Raw genomic sequence first — 14,196 nt, forward strand, 5'->3', positions numbered from 1 at the left:
AAAACTGGTGATGTAGTCTTTCTTGTAAAAGTTTTGAGTTGTACATTTTTTCCCCATCAAGCTGTATACTTAATAAATCCTAAGAAATATGAATTCTAAACCAAAAAGAAATTAGAAATGATACAAATATGTAAAAATGCCCCTCCAGAAAAACCAATAAAGAACTCGGGGCTGCAGTGAAAGTCTCTTCTTGGAAAGTCATGATCAAGAGTTGGTGTCATGTCTCGCCTCTCCAGCATTGACAGAGTTGACTCTGCTCCCCAGGCAGTTTCACAGCTATGCAAGTTGTGACAAAAAACAACCCACATGTTGTTCGGTAAACAACTCGGTAATGACAACAGAAATGACTCACATTTTTGACAGGTGAGACGGTGACGCACAGGTTACTTCAATGACTAAGAGGCAAATGTCCTTCACACTGCTTTGAACACCTGACTTTCTAAACCACTAAAGTAGAACTGAAGGAGTTCTTTGAGATGAGATAGAACATAATGTCCATGTCTGCCTTTTATTCATATACTTGAGAGATATGTTCTCAGCTTTCCTCAGAAATAACAATTCCAATTGACTGGTACAAAGAAGCAACTTCCTTCCTTCCTTACACTGCGAATGGAGCTCATTTCCATCAAACTCTACTGATAAATTTAAATAATTTTAAAGTAATCTTGATCCTTGTTCTTTATTAAGCTCTTCACTGAACAACAAAATATTGTATTGCTGTTTTTATACACCGCACATGAGCCACTAACCGTGCAGAGTATAACGCTTCCCAAATTGCATCAACTGTTCTCCGCGTCCCAATCCTTCTTGTAAAACAATTTTAAAAGTGAAATTGCTGGGAAAGTAAACCGTTTTTAATTTAGCCTTTAAATAACATATTGTATTAAAATGAGGACAGACATTTGCAATAAACACAATGATTGTAAAGGTTTGTTTTTGCTCTAAGTGCAAATAGCATTTATAGAGCCAGCATAGCATGCCAGCGATAAAAGGGAATAAATCTTTCTCGGGTGCCTCCAGAAATAACCTAAAACATAAAAGTAAACACACTTTACTCTTAGGGAACCCACTGCATTTACTCTTGCTTTAATATTCTAGCGGTAATATCTACTAARCAAAACGGCTGAGATTAATCATGATAAAAACACAATGCTACTTACATGAAAATAAAGCAATTCAGAGCAGAAAAATCTTTTGTGAGGATGATCAACAATGACGAGACAGTGTTTAGTACACTTAATGTTCTAGGGAAAGTTAATTATGGTAACTTAAATGGATACCCTGGATATGTTAAGCTTGTATTTTTGTAACTACTYCTTATGTATGAACAAAGTGCAGATAATAACTTTGTGCTTGTGGAGCCTAGATTGTCCTCGGTTTTATTAAAAKGAAAGTCGAGTAACATGATGTGTTTTTCTTCCTCTGGAATCAGCTCAACATTTGGTTGTCCTGCCCTAGTTGGACGATYCTGCACATTTTCTTCTACTGTTAACAAGTCATTTACTATCGGTATAAACTACAAGGAATGCGAGATATTCTGACTGACATCCTGATATTTTCTAGCTTAATCTGAATAATAACCTGTAGAGATAAATGGCAGACAGTAAGTACGTCTTTTATAAATTTCTATGCTTTTTTGACTTTGGATGTTTTGATTCTTTTCATTACTTTTTTTCACTTTGTTTTTACTCAAATAATGAAATAGAGGAATTTGTGGGTTGCAACTCTTTATGTCCTTGAGGGTTAGATTTAGAACATGGAAAAGGCCAAATTATTTATAAGCCAAAATTCCAGGATTGAGAGATGTAGACTGTAACTCATAAATGCCTTTAATATTATACAGCTAACCTTGTAAATTTCGTCTTGTTTCCTGCAGCAGCAAGCATCTATTTTATACTAAAACCTCCAACTGTCCATAAAAAGGTTGCAACTACACAGCATCAAAATGAGACTTTATATATATGTATATAGAAATGAAAAATACAAATAATAAAAAAGTATTTTAAGAAGATTATCTCCAGAGGCAGAAGAATCTAAATAAATACAATATCTTGGCTGACTGTGCTTATTGAGCTGTAATTGGTTTCATCATATTCTCACTGATGCAGAAATATATAAATACACAGAAATGTAAAAAGTAAAATCCCTTCATTCTAAGAGTTTTTGGGGTTTTACTTAATGTTTTGGAAGTGTTTTCATTTAACCTTCCTCTTGATCTAAGTAATATTAATGGTGAATTCTAGTCTAAATAATTTCATAACCTGGTAGAGCTTAAGATCAGTGTGAGGGGCTGCTGACCTGTCCAGGGATGTAGCCTGCCTTTTACTCGATGACAATACATTTATATTCTTTATAAGTTATAAATGCTTTTATATAAACAAAGTGAATTAATAAACAAAATGGAAAAGAAAAAAAAACATATTAAGAATAGTTCTGCTACAACAAACATCAAGGCTCCATTTCTTTTACAGATAACTACATCAAAGAGAATGATGTCGGCTGTCTACATGRGTTTCAGCTCTGATGTCTTTAATGAACAGAAAAAAAAAATTTAACCTTTAAGTATTCCACCTACCAATTACTGGGATCAAGGTAAACTTTGTCAATTTTCATTACTAACTAAACAGTTAATATGACCGACAGTTAACGTGTCAAAAAAAAAAAGTAAAAAAACTTCCACAGTTTTCACAGTGTATTTACAGAGCTTTATTTTTGCATATGTCCATTCTTTCTCATTGTAGAAAATAATTCAACAATAGAGTCAACAAAAGGAAAAAAGGTGGGAGAGCAAAAGAAAAGAAAGGTAGGCAGTGAGTGAAGGCTTGAGCTTTGTTACTGGAGGACGGTGACGTGCAGTTAAAAGGCTGAATGTTGTGATAAGAGAGGAATCCGTGGTGAGGAGAGGCTTTCTAATACGAGACGCTGTTTACACAAAGGCAGAAGAGGAGGAATTAACTCTAAGTAACACACAAACACTTAGGAGCTCACATTCATATCTATACGGCATATACACACTCAATACGACAACCGCGTCTCATTGAGGCCCAGCCAGGAAGAAGAGCTTGACTGAGTGTGCTGCGAAGATGRAGAGTATGCAAGAGATTAAAAAGGCAAAGTGTGAGAGGAGGGGTAGTCTGAGGAGAGGTGGGAGTATGAAAGACAAATCTTCCTAAGAGCCGTTGAGGAGTGCCGTGTGCCAAGCTATCGTTGACAGAAATCCTTTTGACTATCGAAGATGTACTCATCATACCTAAACACATCAAATATTCTTCCTGCCCCTCAAATCAGAATTGCACTCCTCCTCTTCCCCTCCTCGGTGTCTTTATCCCTAGTCTTTTCAACTTTTCCATCATTTTTGATTATTTCCAGGATTCCAACTCATTTTTCACATCCAAACTATAAAGTTTTCTAGGTAATATGTTTTTTTTTTTTTTTGTGAGTTTGTATTTTGGCCATTTCTTACTGCAAAAGTTCACAGTGAATTTTTGTGTCCGTATCTCAGTTGTTTATGCTTTCAATATGCTTAAACAACTGGAGGTTYGACTGCCTGGACAGAGTAACCTTTTAGACATTRAAATACCGACTACAGTCTGCAAAATACAAATATTTTTAGAGTTTCTATTTCCATAGTGCTCAGTTCTTGAATAAACAAATGCAGTTGCAGACATTCCCAGAATTCAAGAACTCTGAATATCTGCCGGTGTCTTTAACAAACACAAACTCCAACAAACACTGTTTACTCATAAAGACAGAGAAACAAACAGAGAGCTTCCAAGACACAGTTTATGTGTTTTCTCCATGGCTGCGGTCCTGGAGGTTCTTATTACATGTTCTGCTCAGGCAGCCAATAACAGCGAGTATGCTCGCACAGAAGCACACAGATGCGGCCACGCAATACTTTGTCTACCTACAGGCACGGACACCACAGCCCAGCAATCGTTCATGCAGCCTCCCACTTGTATTATATAAACTGATTTTATCAGGTATACAACAGTCCAAATAATTCTTAGGTTATCACTGCCAAGCTGTGCAATGCTGATTTTTCCTCACGTTTTTTTTTTTTCCCTTCTACACCCCTTCCAGGAGCTCTCACTGGTTACCTTCATCTCTCCTCCATTGTTGCTACAGCCCCAGATGGTAAAGCACTGTGACCAATTAAGACCTCCCTGAGGACAGGACCAGCTATAGCCCCAGCCATCTGACCATTTTTATCTACTAGTGAGTGTGTGTGTGTATGTGAAACCTTTTATAGCAAATCACTGCATTTTAATCAGAGTACAAAGCCCTTGGTTTTAGGCAAGTTCCACACACCTGCCTCCCTAAAAAGCGGCACATTGCCACGTAGATCCCAGGGCAGTCGCCGTAATGATTATAAATCCAAAGCCAAGAGGATCTAGACTATCATTTCGTGTAAAGCAGAGGTCGAGTGTGAAGCCAGCCAGAGGTGGGGAAGCTAAGCGGCAGCACATGTGTTGTATCACTGTGAGAAACGGTGTCACMGAGGGACCRCGGCTAAGCGAGGGTGGCGGTGCTCTGTCACCAGGCATCCATCCAGCAGTACAGCAGATGAGGGAGCAACTGTCTGTCTGAACTGCCAGCACAGTGGGGAATTAGGCATATGTCATCCCAGCTCCTCCCYTCTTACGTTCAAACGCCTCGCTTTGACCACATAGCCCCTTGTTACGACTGTGGCATGAGAGCACAGGTGCCAGCATATGTCTGCTCTCTGCCCCCGTGGTCAGTTGCCACGAGGTTAAAACTGGTTTTGCATCTGTCTGTGCGAATGAGCACAAGTGATGTAACCACGCATGCAGGTCACAGAAGCAAAATTAAAATGTAAAGGTTTCACAGAAATAAAAATGGTTTCATAAATGTGGGTTCTTGAGATTATCTGTCTAGTGGACATGTCCAGTTCGGGTTCAATCAGTTAAGTGTTTTAGATTTTGAACTAAAAACGAGCAAAGGTATAGCTGTCAAATTTAGAACCAGTGGGAAGGTGCAAAACAGATTTTAACTTTGGCATCACTGGGGGCTATCACAGAATAAGTTGCAGTATTTTYACAGTGTTTTCACGGTATTTATATCTTGTCTGTCACTATTTCTATTTTCTTAGCAAACACCCAAAACACTGACAAACTATTTAAAACACATGGGAGCTTGTTAAAACCTATATATATGAACGGCAAATAGACTGAAGTTGTATTTAAACATGTCCTTTTCTAACCATACTGACCCCTGAAACAACTTTTACACTGCAGTACATTAACATTAACCTAGCTGAACTCACAACACTCACATTCATTTACAATATGCAGATCAATAGACCCTCTCGGTACCTTTCCTAAGGACACATTGACATGTGGATGTGGAGGCTGAAAGCTTATTCACAATCTTCAATTGGGTAGATGACTGTTATTCCCACTATCCCATAAATACCCATCTTTAACCAGATGTATCTGGTTAAAGATGGGTATTTATGTACCTATCTGTATCCAATCGATTGTACTAGATTAAAAAAAAAACACAGAGTAGAATAAAAACGTGTCTCATTTATCATAAATGAAACAAGGTGTCAAGATTAAAGCACTCCTTCATCTCTGACGCTCTAAATAACAGCTTTGATTTATTTCACTTGGTAAAGTCACATGCTGATACCTATTGGATAACACTTCATGGCAAGAAATATCTGACTAAATGTGTCCCTTCCTCAGGTCTTACCCCCATTTCAACCCGTCTTTCCTCGATTTCATTCCAGTAAGCAGACTATTTGCAGCATACCTAAAATATTTTGTGTAAATCTATTATTTATGTAGCCAGGTGTTTCATAAAATCAGTGAATAACGGACCCATAAACCTACACACATTATATAAAACTCACATATATTTTAATAGTGTTTGATTTTATTTTCTGCAAACTTTGTATTGAACCACATTCCACATATAGTGATTCTTGGCCAACATGTGAGAAATTATCCAGCCCTGCTCAAACCTTATAACTGTGAGCAGCCGCTAAATTGTAGATGTTGCTTATAAGTACGGAAAATTGCAAGCATGATATAAAACATTACTTTAGATCACTGAATGTCAAAGCCATGAGCRATACTGTMCCAAAAGATCACCTAGTCAAGCAGACACAAAGGTGTTTCTTACTTTGGATTTTATTCATTTGCAGCAGCACCAGCATTTCTGACCCAGACTTTAGATGGAAATGTGACTTGCTTTACCAGAATAACTTACCCTCCCAGGCATTATTTTTACTTACCTTCTGCACAGCACTTTAAAAACAGCTTTCGGTTAAGCTTTACAGCCCACACTTTAAATCCCATACATCAGACATGTTAACTTAATCTCAGTAAACAGTGAGGCTGCATGTGTTTACTATGCAAATACGCTATGTTTGATTCTAATCTCTAAAGCTCAATCAGTGGAACTCTCTCCTTCTTGTGCCTTTCCCTTCCACAAGACTACCAATGAAGACAGCACATGTACACCATGAAGACAACAGGGTGCAGTTGCAGGAAACCGGTGAGTGTGCAGATGTCCAGGCAGAGCGTTGCAAAAACACTCTAGTGACATTTATGTCATGCACACACTTGCTGACTCTGGCATACTGGCAAATCAAAGTCAAACACAAAGGAAGAGAAACTCCAGACCCTCAGTGAAATAACAAAAATGGTGCTGCACTTAACTGCAGATATCCATGGAATAGAAAGTGCTTCACTGAAAGCCCTTACCACACTAAAGATCACGGTGGTACACAAGCCAGTGATTTTTACCTAGAAACCTTGCGAATTGGGTGCAATAATTGTAGAAGAAGATATCAATGCGTCTCCTGAGCTTGAAGGCATCTCCAGAATACCCAATCTCCTCCTCTTTGATGTGTGTGGAAGTGCATTATCCAACACCAAGAGCCATGAGTGCCAATATCTTTGCATTTCTCTGTTCTTTTACAAACAAATGCAAACACATGGATTTTTTTATGGGATTATTAAATATCCAATTTAGAAAGGAAAAAAAAATCATCTGTCGCCTTTTGCAAAAATGATGCTTCAGATAACTAAAATCACACAACATAGTAGGATCTCCAGAGTCTCTGATCACTCACCATATGGCTGGTAAAGGCCATTATCCTGCAATTTTGAGTCTTTACCAACACYATTAACACAAACACTCATTAGTATTGCCCATTCACATCCAAATTCATATTGAATTCTTATTCAAACTGTGGCTCTGACCTGCTAATCCCAAAGAGGCAACAGGTCCCTTTGCTACACTAGTCAACAAAAGGTGCACCTATCTTAACTCCATATAAACAGTGCAGCAAAAACCCTCTGCCATATGATGTTTAGAAATTTATTAAAATAGAAAATAATTCTGTTGATTATCTGGTATTAAATCTTAGATTAAAATGCTACAGTAGTTTTTCTCAAAGTTACGCCTGTCCTCCAAACCAGCATCCAGATGATGTGATTGTGTGACTTTGTCTGATGAAATAAATCTAAGCTACAATTTTGAGTCCCAGAGGTGAAGGCGGGTGCTTTAAGCTTGGCACCCTGTGTTATAGTTGAAACTATAACACAAAACTATTCTTGAGTTTTTGGCCTGTCCCACTGACAGTCAGCTATTCAAAATATTAATGGTGGTGTCTGGTCTCCATAAGGAAAATGGAAGTATTGTTTAATGACCATCACTGAGGAAACTCAGGAATATCAGCAGAAAAGTGAAAGCAGACAGATTAATGAAAAATGTATGAAAAACAGCATACAAAAATAAAACTATTTATTAAAAAAATGTTGTGCAAATAATATATTGCTGAGAGCATTGATGGTTTTAGAGTCTCACACCTGCTGAGCAGAAGGACCTGAAATAATTCTCCACAACTATATGAGGACAAGTAAAAGGCAGACTACAATATTGTTTGCTGATTAGATCGATGATATATTTACTCTATTTGTGAAAACAACCACCCCACCTCCATATACTCATATTGTGTACCATCTTGTCTCATGACCCAGATATATTGTTACACCCTTACTTCAGAGCAAAGTGGATTTTTCTGCAGCCTGAAGCCAACAAGASAATTTGATTTATGTTTAATAACTGGCCCATTCGCTTCACAGAAGTTCTTTGGCCTGAAGACCCAAACTATTGAGTTTAGTGTTTAGTGTTGCTGAGCTTAACTAGCTCAGACTCGGGCTGTCCAAGGTTAGAGGTTAACCTTGTGTAGGGCTTTACCACCAACACTGGACAACAAGTAAATATCTGCACAAAAGACAATAGAACTTAAGGCAAGAAAAGTCTGGTACTGGAAGCCGTCACTCCTAATCGCTGCAGTCAATATTCCTTAGCAAAAATTATTTGTGTTGCTTTTTAAAAGCTTCTGATTATTTCTGAATATTTAACTTAATCAAACTAGTCCATAGTTGGCCTTGTAAATACATAGAAGTAAGCATTTTCATAATGAAAGTATAAATATTAAAGAAAATGTATTCTATTAAACAGATTTTGTTTATAACAATACATCATATCCTTATGATACAACAAAAACAAGCAAACTGATCAAAACATATCAGGAAATCTAATGTTAAACTCAGGATTTGTAGGATAAATAGTTGAATGTCCTTCAGGATAATTTTTACTTAATAAAAAAATTATCTTGCCTAACTTCATAGCATGACTGATAAGGTCAATATAGCTATTTTTTATTTATTTTTTTCTAGAATTCTGCTAAAGTTAAACTATTTGCTTAGTAAGATCTTAGCTTAGGAGCAGAAACAAATACAAAAAACACCAAAGGTTCAACTAATTAAGACCTTATCTGAGCCTCAAAATGTATCAAATCATGTTTGGTCCATTCTGGTGGGTTAAACTGAACACTTCTGTTAGAATAAAAGGACAAACATTTTGTTTTTAGATGACTGCAAATGAAGAAAAGTGTGTTCATAAAGATTCTTTTTCATGAGGCTGTTTCTTTGCTTGTCTTTTTACTGTTGGCAGCGTTAATGTCCTGTCTGGTTAAAAACCYAGAGTGATGGATTAGATTTAATTATCTCTAAGCCTGTTACAATTGTGTGAGTTTTAAGATCCCTTTTTTAGAAAAGCATTTACTGTGACGCCAGGTTCTTAAGGGTTGTCAGTGGGTCAYGTTTTTGTATTTCTGTATTAAATTATAAAAGATTCAAGATTTGTAGCCTCGTTACTTCGGTCCCCCATGACCTTTGCAGTATATGAACATCATTTGTTCAGTAACTAAGTGTCCTATTTCAATGTTGTTTAGTGTTTCCAGRTCCTAAAGATGAACCACAGGAAGTAGTTTTACAGGAATAAAGGGGTTCGTATTTWTCTAGCCATTTAAATGCATGTGATCAACACTGAATCTGTGCGCTGTACCCTAAGGAGCAGCATAAAAATTCAAGTTACCTGTAMTGGTCATTAATGTGGCTTGGTGACTAGCCCTGAAAGTGTTTCTATTTGGATAATTTAACAAAAGTACTTAACTACCAAGATAAATTATCTGATATGCAATGGTTAAGTACTTTTTTTTTTTTTTCAAATTAACTTGGAACTTTTGTTCAGTCAGTATGGGGGCAAAATGTGTAGTGTGTGACCTGGACATTAGTTCAAGTCGCTGCWGATGACATGAAGGAAGACCTACAGGCATCTTGAAGTGTCAGTGAGATAATCTACTCTAACAAAACCACATTAGACTTTAAATCTCTGACAAGGGAAAGCACATCTCAGAGAGYTAAACTGTAGCTGCCTGTTACAAATTTGCCGTAACATAACGARTAAAAAATATATCAATTATAGAGTATTTTTAACTTCTCCCACCTTTTGGGTTATTTTTAGACGTCTCCCAGTGAATTTGGGCCACCGGCGAAGGACAAAACCTGCACACAGCATTTAGGGCAGCTTGTTCCGCGGTAGTGAAGACATTAAGGTGTCTTAGTTTTCATTGTTCAGCACTCCTTTCTTCACAGCGCTACATGCTCTACCCAGGCGTTACATTGTCAACTACAGTGATCCACGGGTTGTTAAACCTCTCCTCAGTGCTGTTCCTTTGAAAGCGTGTCCTCCAATGGGAACACTTCAGCACCATCCCTCTTAGACTCAATTACGGGTGCGACATAGTTCCTGACTGACAGCTCACTGCTGTGTGTGACTGCGTTTGTGTTTCCCATTGAGTATAATTCATATATATGTGTGCATCTGTGTCCAGTAGGTTGAGTTGCAGTAACGCTATTGGCAGGAAGCCCTTTTCTGCTAAAGTAGATGAGATGTGCAAGGGAACGGCGAGCTAGACATGGCGATAAAAATCTCTTTCCATTTGGAGAGCTGCCTGGTCTGGAGCTTACAGCCAGTTCGAGCAATCACACACACACAAATCGAGAAAAAGAAAATGTAATTATAAAAGAAACTGAGAGGCGATTGTAAGGCCAGAGTGAAAGGTGGGAGAGGAAAATGTAAGTGTCACTGTAAGGAAAGATGAAAAAGATAAAGATGCTTCACAGACCTGTGCTGTCGATCAATAAGAGATACAAAAATGTCTCGTCTCCTCGTTTTTCCGTTCTTTCTCTCACACCTTCTCCTCTAGTAATAACATCCTGTACGTCTTTCTTGCTAACACAAGGCGTCATTGAAGATTTCTCTATTTCTCTGTCTTATTTAATCACTGCTTGGAGTTCAATCACACTCATGTCTTTCCATTTCATTGACAAAGCCATAAACCAGCATGAGTAATGCCGACTTGGAGCTGATGTAAGGACCAAGGAATCAAATCCTGAGCAATAGGCTTAGGAAGGCAGTGGGATTCAGATGGAAATGCAGAACTGAAGAGGAAAACGGGAAGTGGGCTCCATGTGTCACCCGGTGTAACAGACAGAATGCAAGATGACATCTCTTCGTTCGGCCCCATCTTATTAAGAGTAGAGGAAAGCAACTTTAACTCTCATGAGAGAAAAAAAAAAAAGCAGGGGCGACACACAAATCAGATATGAACATGCACACACACGATGCTGAGCTCAGCAGAAGATTGTTTCAGCCTCTCTTGCTGCATGTTGAGAGGAGCAAAGCCGTGTCCATGCTAACTAAAAAAAATAAAATAAAATAAAAAGAAATTGCTCCTGTTAATTATCATGTTCAGAAGAATTCACAGGAATGTTTGCCGGTGTTCTACAACATTTCAATAAACAAGGAAATCAATGAAAATTACAATCACTTCAGTTGTTCAAACCATACAACTTGCATCAACTTATTCCACACATGAAGTGATTTCAAGTGGTTATTTCTGGTCATGTTCATGAGTATGGCTAACAAATAATTTYCTTTAAAAGACAATTTTTAAGAGAGAAATGTTATGGTCACCACAATGGGGACAACTACCAACATGGAGGTGGTTAAGCAGGCAGTGACCAGGCAAATTACCAAAGCTTACTAAAGAAGTTGGCAGTTCACAGAGTGCTGTATCTAATAATAAAAAATAAATAAATAAATAAAAAATATAATAATAATAATAATAATAATAATAATAATAATAATAATAATAATAATAATAATAATAATAATAATAAAGACAAGTTGAGTGATAAGAAAAAGTGACCAACCAGAATTTGAACTATTTGACTCACACAGATGTCTACGACTATCTCCTTCCTTATGTTAAGCCACTTCAAGAACCGTTTTTCCTGGGTTAAAAAACCCAAGGCTGCTATTCAGTGGTTCATAATACTGTTGTTGTTGTTGTTGTTGTTGTTGTTGTTGTTGTTGTTGTTATGAAAGTAGGTTTTCCATTTTCTCTGGAAATCAGAATTTAAAAAAAGATTGGAGAGACACAGAACCGAATTATGTGAGTTGCAGTGTGAGGTTTTCACTATTGGAGATGATTTCAAGAACCTTTTCATCTGCTGGTTTTGGTCACACAGTTTTCTTTACCAAGTCCAAAGTCAGCATATTCATCTAGCGGGAAGTTTGAAGCTTCCCTCTGCTGATAAGCTTTATGGAGATGCTAATTTAATTTTCCACCAGCACTTTATGCTTTCCCACACTGCCAACACCTGATTTAATGAGAATGGGATCACTCTGCTTGATTGGCCAGCACTATAAGATTTAGGTAAAGAGAAAGATAAGAGACATCAAACTAAACTAGTGAGTATCTTACCTTCAGCAGCATGTGCATGAGTGGGTGAATGACTGAATGTAGTATGAATCTCTACGTTCAGTAGCGCTGAATGTAGCGGTCTTTGGACTTGATGAAGACCAGAGATTTCATCAAGTCTTTGGACTTGATGAATTGCTATACATAYATAGGCCATTTACCATATAAAARTGCAGAAGAGCCTAAGGCCACTTCTTCTTTAATCCCTCAGCAGAGTCAAAGCCTGATCACCTCCCTGCACACCACATTGCTGCATTAAATCATGCAAAAGTAGCCCCAGCCAAGTACTAAGTGTGTATACTGCAGAGTACATGAATATACTATTCAGGAAGGTGGCATTTCTGTATTAAAAAATTCTTTTTTAATTAGTCTTGAGTTTGAAATAAGTGTTCCTTTGGTTCATATTACAACATATTTAGATTATTATGCAAAAGTACCTGTTCAGAGTAAGGGCGTTTCACCAGTAAATTAAAACCCCTTTTTTTCTCTTCTTTTAGCAGAAGAATGAAATATGTAGGTCTTAAATGGAAAGAAAATGAAAACTGAGAGTTGTGGTTTCTTCCTGTGGCTTTTTCTAAAAGAAGATTTMAGTAACATTTTTTTCAGTGTTAATTGAAATTTCTCTGTCTCATCGCACGCCTGTTTCCTCTGTTTCTTTCACCATTTCCTCAGTTTATGCCCGCTAATTGCATTTTAGAACATGCACGGCAGCGTGCAGCTACATTAACCCCGAGAGCCGCATCAGGGAGAGGGAGCTTTTTAAAACGCACGCCAATGGTGCTAGCTGTCATGTGGGCTATATACCTGTGGGAGGTGTAACCAACCACAGTGGAGTGAGACCCCATCTTGTCATTTATTGGYCAMAGACTCTATTTCACATCATTCGCCCTGCTCGTCTCCAACGCTGTCACTTCTGTCCCCATTTTTCTCCTTTCCAATTTTCTCATCTCTGCCTCCTAATGCCATCCATCTCACTTTCTTTCTTCCACATCACTTTAAACCAAAGTTCTTTTTCCCCCCTCATGTCTGACACCTGGAAATAAGGTTTCTCTCACTCGTCAGCAGTGAATAAGGAGAACAACCAAGTATGCCATTATTGGAATTTTACCATTGTTGTCAGTCCTTTAAGGATTATATTTTTTAAAGAAATCATTATCGTACAGRATACAGATAGCCATAAAATTMTTTTTATTTTCCATTAGATTCATTTTTATGGTGCATTCTTCTGAAGTGGGGGTTCACTAAAACGTCATGGTGTCTCTAGGCCAGGGCTTGTTGTTCTGYGAGCTGTTGGATAAGCTCAAACACAGGCTGGTGCGTAGGATAAGAACAACYATGATGGCCATGTCATGCTGTTGTCCTTTTTTTTCTTGCAATCTGATGTGTAGGAGGAAGTCAAACACGCAAGCATGCACACAAACGTGCAAACATTACACAGAGAAACATACACTCAGACGAAGCAGATGGGAGCTCAGTCATATTTCAGCTTTAGAAAATTGATGTAYGGAYGTTGTAACTACAATAAGGCTTAAACAGCTACAACACTCCAAGGTTAAATGCGGACCTTGTATAGGACCTAACCACTTACACTGGACAACTAATAAATATTGCAGCGCAAGGACAAAGCAACTTACGGCAAGAGATGTCTGGCACCTGGAGACATGCAGCCTTCATAGGGATGTAGTTGTTATTGCTCTGAGTCTGGGGATTTAAAAACTCTAAACATCATTTTGTTGCTACAAGAAATAAAAGGTTTGCTCGTCCATCCACTTTCTCAATTGGTTGCTGAAGTAACAGGTCCCAGCAAACTCTCCATGTYTTTCCAAATGGTCCAAACATACTAATAATGCTTAATTGTGGTGAGAGGTGGAATGTAAACTGACCAATAAATTGAGATGTTTGATCTTTGGTTCATCTTTTTCTGTTTTTCCCCCGAAGGCACTAAGTAGAGTGAACCAAACTTTAATTTGTTTCAACTTTGCAACTTCATAGAGGGTGAAATAGAGGATGGGTTCTGATTGCTGACTTTCTGTGAAAAGTAT

General features: G+C 37.8%; 1 protein-coding gene across 2 annotated transcripts in view; it reads right to left on the reverse strand.

Moving 5' to 3' along the window:
• Positions 1 to 14,196, reverse strand: part of igsf3 (immunoglobulin superfamily, member 3) — a 106,441-nt gene that overhangs the window by 59,939 nt on the left and 32,306 nt on the right. The window lies entirely within an intron of this gene.

Source organism: Poecilia reticulata, linkage group LG2, assembly GCF_000633615.1.
Source record: "Poecilia reticulata strain Guanapo linkage group LG2, Guppy_female_1.0+MT, whole genome shotgun sequence".
Classification (NCBI taxonomy): domain Eukaryota; kingdom Metazoa; phylum Chordata; class Actinopteri; order Cyprinodontiformes; family Poeciliidae; genus Poecilia; species Poecilia reticulata.